This window comes from Pollicipes pollicipes, unplaced genomic scaffold, assembly GCF_011947565.3.
Source record: "Pollicipes pollicipes isolate AB1234 unplaced genomic scaffold, Ppol_2.1 Scaffold_3447;HRSCAF=4054_pilon_pilon_pilon, whole genome shotgun sequence".
NCBI lineage: Eukaryota > Metazoa > Arthropoda > Thecostraca > Pollicipedomorpha > Pollicipedidae > Pollicipes > Pollicipes pollicipes.
The window spans coordinates 25,748,299-25,755,167 of record NW_023596297.1 but is presented as its reverse complement, the minus strand read 5'-3'; positions in this window follow the sequence as shown (position 1 = coordinate 25,755,167).

Below are 6,869 nucleotides of genomic sequence, written 5' to 3'. Positions count from 1 at the left end.
CGGCGACCGCGCCAGCTCCGGACTCGGCCGGCGCCAGCTTCAGCGGTCAGCTCCGGTTGCCGCCGCCGCCGCCGCTTCGGCCGGCACGTGGAGCTGCAGGTCGGCCGGAGAGCGGCCGATCTGCAGCTCCACGTGCTTCAGCGCCAGCTCCGGTGCCGCCGCCGCCGGTTCGGCCGGCACGTGGAGCTGCACGTCGGCTGGGGAGCGGCCGCGCTCGTCGGGCGCCGGCTGCGGGCTGCGCGCCGAGCGCGTCGAGGGTCGGCGCAGGTGGCGCCCGTGCCCGGCTGACAGGTCGCCGGCGGGCAGCGCCAGGTCCGAGAGCTTGCGCTGATCCCGCCGCGTCATCTGGGGGTCGGTGACGTGGATGGTGCCGCGCCGCGAGCCGCGCCGGGAGACGTCGCTGTCCACGCTGGCGAGGCGGCACAACGGTCAAGAGTGAGGGCGAGAGATCGAGGCGTAACACACACGGCAACCTGCGACAGGCCGTCACCGTCTGTCGCATGTTAAATCAACCACCCGCGCCTGCATTCGTGATGTCAATTTCCAAAAGGATCCAACTGCAAGATGTTGGCATGAACAACATCTGATAAGAAATGCAAGGAAACGGATGCGTTACGTTCCCTTACAATAAAATGTACAGTTAGAAACATAAGATAGGTGACAAACTTCAGTGTGGGAACTTTTGCTTGGTTCTGAAATTAGCGATTGAAACGGGGCACATTCTGTCATTCACGACGTGTTACACCGTGGTCGACACGAGCCACGGTACCTGCGACGGCAAAGTCTCATCGCGGACAGCAGCACCTGTGGATTGGGATCGTCCTTCATGTGCTGAAGAAGTGGGGGATGTGCTCCAGTACCTGAGGTTGGCGGACCAGATGCCGGATGAACCTTGGAAGCTGGGTGGGCTAAGGCCGCTGGACCTTCGCTTGGTTACCTCCCACTCGGACCTGGGTCTCTGGTTCTGGAACAGTTGGCATGCTGTCAGACAAACCTTTTAGTGTGAGCAGGTATTTTGAGCTATCTGGAACTGCGTATATCACAGGCAATGGCTGAGACAAGGTGTTCGGGCTTTTCAGCTCTGCACATGTTACGACATAATGCTCTAAGGGTTCTGCAATGCGTTTTTTAAATGCTGTGCTTTTCACCTCTACGCCGTGCAACCGCAGTGTAAGCATTTTTTCACCCAAGTGAGCTTGAATTTCAGTGCAGATATAATGTTCCGAAACATTGACGTGACAATGATCTTGAAGTGAGCGTGAGTTTGGACATGCCTAACTTCTTCTGAACTATGGATAAGGCTATTGCCAGACTTGATGCAGATGGGATCCGTGGCTGCAACTGTCTGAGGCCGGAGTACTTTCCTGCCAGCGAGGTAACGCAGAAAGTCGTGCACGTTGTTGTACGCCATTATTCTGCTTGTACATACGCTCTGGAGACGATTTGAAATTGTGCAGGGGCTGCACAGATCATACGGGGCGCTCAAACAAAGCTTGCTGCTAAAATTGCATCCTCCGAATAGGCCAGCGTATTTACTTCCACCGGTGGTCGTGACGTTGATGACCTCAACATTTATGCATGCATGCGTCGATAAATTGTCCGAAAAACATCCGTTATTCTTATGATCCTAATCCCACGTTTGGTCCGTGTCGGGACACTCGCATAGTCCGCAGGCTGGTGCTGCACTCGGTCCGTGTCGGGACACTCACCTGGACGGCGGGCTGGTGCTGTACTCGGTCCGTGTCGGGACACTCGCACAGCCTGCAGGCTGGTGCTGTACTCGGTCCGTGTCGGGACACTCACCTGGTCGGCGGGGCTGATACTGTACTCGGTCCGTGTCGGGACACTCACCTGGTCGGCGGGCTGATGCTGTACTCGGTCCGACACTCACCTGGTCGGCGGGCTGGTGCTGTACTCGGTCCGACACTCACCTGGTCGGCGGGCTGGTGCTGTACTCGGTCCGACACTCACCTGGTCGGTGGGCTGATGCCGTGCGGCCCCGCTCAAGGTCGGGGCAGGACACGGAGCCCGCGCTGCCGCTGCCACGGCCCCGCTCCATGTCGCCGGGCCAAACAGGGGAGAGCCGGGTCGCCCCGCTGTGGGACACTGCCTGCGGGCAGCATAGACGGGTGGTGGTTTGCGTGCTGATGGCGAATGATGGTGCAACTGGTGATCGCAAGTCATACATTTGATCCATGAAATCATTAGTTTTTCTCGAGCTCATTTGCTAGGTTATCACCGGCCTTCACGCTTTGAAGCTGATGAGCAAACGTTAAGCTTAATAAGGTATACTTGCCGTCAGCGGTCTAAACCAATCAAATTGTAAGACAGTGTATGCCTGCAGATTGGGCCCATCATGTGCGAAGTGCCGGCGTGGAAAGTTAATACGTTTTCCTCCTGGTGTGTTTCGGATATGTGTTTCAACAAAGCATTGTCTCCTTTGGTCTTAGGATGTAAATGTGTTTTTATAAAATTAGACTTCAGCATTGGCCATGGGGAAACCGATGCATGACAGTATTTGTGGCGTTGCGACATGAATCTGTATTGTATTTGACATCCCGACACCTCCACTACAGTATGGTAGTTATTTTTGTGTTGGTCGCTATGAATATGATCAAAATCCATCCCGCTGGGTGTAATCGTACATCTGGTTTTCTATATGACCTGGTGTGCTTATGCACTCTCGTAGTTTGTATAAAGTGTCTCGTGATGTTCAGTGGTATTCGGAGAAAAAGACGTGACCCATTCACAGCAAATTCCGACATGTTACCTGCATCGCCCCGTATTCGTTTGCTGACGGCGAAGACTCCCGCTGCTGCTCGTGGTTCTCCTCCTCCAACGACGTTCTGCAACAAGCCAACTCTTGGCCATTAATGTCAGCGCTCGGCGGCAGTTGTGGCAGTTCAAAACACTCAAACGCTCGCTTTCCATCTGAAGCCGAGTCTACGCTCAAACGTTCGCTCCCCATCTGAAGCGGGGCTCGCGCTAAAGCCCGCGCAATCCATCTGAAGCGGAGTTCAAGCTCAAACCCTCGCTCTCCATCTGAAGCGGGGCTCGCGCAAAAGCCCGCGCACTCCATCTGAAGCGGAGTTTACGCTCAAACCCTCGCTCTTCATCTCAAGCGGGGCTCGCGCTAAAGCCCACGCACTCCATCTGAAGCGGAGGTCAAGCTCAAACCCTCGCTCTTCATCTGAAGCGGGGTTTACGCCCCGAGCGCATGTTAAGAGTGGGGGTTCATACACGGATTTGAAACGAAAAGCAAACAAACACAAAAAGTTTTAGTACAAAATTTCGCACGACGCCTGCAAAAAACACAAGGTCCGATGCCAAAAGGCATTGATATTTTTCAGAGTTGACATTTTGCCTGCCGGTATTTCATTCGAACAGCGATTCGGGACTTAACAAGAAGTCTCATATGGCGGAGATATCTAACAAAAAGTATCGAATGGCGGAGATATCTGGGGATTGCGTGACTGGATAATATCTATATAGTGCCCGAGACTGCTCTTATTGTAATTGCTAGTAGACATCCATTTTAATTCGCACATAACACAATCGGCAGCTTTAAGTGAGAGCAAACCAGTTTGAACTAGATAGGCAGATAGCACGCGGTAACAGTTCAAGCAGCGTTACACCCGCGAGGTGACGGAGCCCGCGAACGCTGCACTTGAATATCAAACGCTGGCTTCTTGCCCGCACGTTGGGCAACCACTTATCAATAAGTAGCTGGTCAGCCCCATGGTGCAGCCTAGAATGGGGCTTCATTACCCGTTCCGACCCGTCTGGCTGGCGAAGTGGACGAACCGACCGCTGCCTGAGTAGTGGCCGGTGGCCGACGCATTCGCCGCGAGGGCGCACAGGTCCGGCTCGAGTTCGCGGCAGGGAAGCCACACCGGTCGCACAACAGGCTGTCGCCAATCGTCATATGCTGACCACTCATATACCGTGTTGTAACATTGCAAGCAGTAGGCCATAAGAACGTCAGCCAAGCAGAGGAGCAATTCAATCACACTCAAACGGACGAACAATCCACGAAGGATCGTCGATTGGGGGCTGCGATATGCTACTTTGTTTTCACGAATAATTGCGCGGATAGGCTTTTAAAAGTTTCTGAAATGCTTTTTTATTCGTTGCAACAGGATATTTCTCTAATTTGTTGCGTAGTTTAGCACCTTTAAAAGCAAATGATCGTTTTCACGCGATTCCATTGAAGTTTAATAGCCAACATACTTTAAACAAACTCAGTATAAGTTTATTGTCTATTTGGGTTGCATTCTTCATGATCTGGTGAGACCTTCAAAATGATATCTTTGCTTATCTTATACGACGTCTGGAAGTTGGAGATCCCAGGGGAGGTGAATTCCCCCCCCCCCCCCTCTGCCGGGCCGGGCGCCATTGTCTCAGACCCCGGCCGGGCGCGAGTTAACGGAGCCCTACATCATAAATTTATCCTCAAAGTACATAAAGCTGCACAACGCTGTCCTCAGAATTCAAGCAGGAGCACACCTGATCAGATTTCGTGTCACTGCGGGGCATGGTCTCGTACATATGAACATGGAAAACCAAAAATTTTGATCTCCAGGAAAATTTAACCCTGGACATTTGTTTACTAAGGAACATACCACTTCTCACCAGTCGCGACATCGTTGAGACCTTTCATTCGTACGGCTCTCTCCACCTTAGTTTTGAAGCGGTATGGGGAGGGTTGCATCGACCCCCCCCCCCCCCCGATCAGGCTGCATCATGAAAACGGCAAATCAAGGAAAGGGCTACTAAATGAGCCAAGACCAAACATAATGGTTGGTTATGAAAAACGACGAATCAAGGCGAGACCTAATGAATGAGCCATGACCAAGCATCACGTTTGGCGTGCTCATTATGCGGTTGATACGTTCACTCCCGTAGGCTTATTGGCATTAGGCTTATTGGATACCAAAATCAAAGATGTCTAAAGAAATCTAGCAGACATCATTCGATGAAAAAATAGGCTGGCATGTATGCACGTACATAAACCTGCAGAAGCCTCTTCAGATCTGACACTAATTACATGGTATTCATAGAATAAAAGGTCTGGCTTCGAACTTCCAAGAGATTCAACATCATCATTAGCTGGGGCTTAACTGGATGTGATGGGCAAAAGAACATGATCGGCTTTGTAGGATTCCCCGATGGCACTAACTACACATGAACGATTTGACCACTTTCAGCAATTGTGTTGGCCAAAGATCAACGTCAGGCTTCTTGAGTGAATCCTGATAGAAAGTAGCCAGGATTGATATTCACATAGTTTGAACATCAATTTTGGCAGATTGATATTCACAATTATGTGACGTACAGCAGGGTGGTAATTAATTTCACACTGGAACGCAGCTGTCTTTTTACCACTGCTTTCACAAAATACATCATGCGTGCGTGCGTGGGTGCGCGTGTGTGTAACTAGACACGCAGACTTGCATTAAGCGAGCACAATCAGATGTCCATGGTATAGGCTTCTTTCAAAATCATCAGTTTGTGTGTGGTTTTGTACTAGAGCAGCTGTTGAACTGAATAACCCTAAGCAATCCATCAAACACTGAATGATGGATGTGACTAATCTACGAAAATCATCAGACAGAGATATACTTAACATAACTTGCCCTACTGGTGTGTAGTTTCCTATCCAGTGGATGATTGCGCCTCCTTATCGGGGGTGTAGTGTCCTATTTTTAGTTATCATTTTTCATTCATAATTTTCACCATTTATCATCTTTTTAGGGTTCAGCCAGCCCTCGAAATTAAATTTGGGAAACCACGCCGCTGCTCCCAACTATCAGAATAACGGTCGCCACATCTGAGAGAAAACTATTTAACTGCATTTTGGAGGCAGGCTAAGACATTCCTTCTTCCTGTCCCCCTCCCTTACACCCTCGTACTTTGCAAAATTGCATCCGTTTCGCTGTACATCTACAGATAGCATGGTTCTACAAACGCCTGAAAATAATATCACTTTTGATTATGTGACGTCACCGCACAAACAGCTGGAAGCAGGGGCGACGTTCAATATTTTGGAATAACCACTGCTATTACCCGTGCAGGCTTCGCACTGTCTAACACGATCTTAATCATTTTAATTTAGTGCAAAATCCATGGCATATTGGTATCAGCAGATACAAGAGACAGTTCTGAACACCTCAAGCACCGTCGTTCAGCTCTACGTACAGTATAATTATCATAAACAGCGCTTTATGTCATGCCTTTCAACCGATCAGCCCGGTTACTCTGAGGTGCCCCGAGCGATGTGAGACGCCTATGGCCGCGATAATCGGCCCCTCGCCCCGAAGCCGCTGTTACTCTCAGAAGCAGGGAGCCCTGGATGAATCCCTGACATGTGTCGCTCCAACTTCCTCCGTTGACCTCTGAAGCCACAGCTCGGGGATCCACAAAAAAGCCCCCTAGATCGGCAGGACTTCTCAACACTTTACCAGAGACGCTCTCCTGGTAGATCCTTAGGAGGCCGCACAGCGCCTTTAAGAAACTGACGAGCTACATTTTTCAAACCAGTGAGCTTCTCACGCCATAACTCAATTCGAAAGCACCAGTCCCGATCGACGCTTTCAAACGCAGCGTAGCAGACTGACCGACCACTAATAACAAGCCTAGTTAGTTGGCATTTTATACAGTTCAATATGTAAAGGAAATCTTGACTGAAAAATATGTTTAAAAAAAACACTGATCTGAGGGGCATCGGACAAGCATTGTGTCACCAGTGATCTGTGACGTCATCACTGATGTAGCACAGTTTGTAGTGTATTTCTGCGTTACCTGCTATAACCATCCTGATTAAAGCTACTACCCCCGGCATCATGCTGCTGCTCAACTTGGTCATGCAG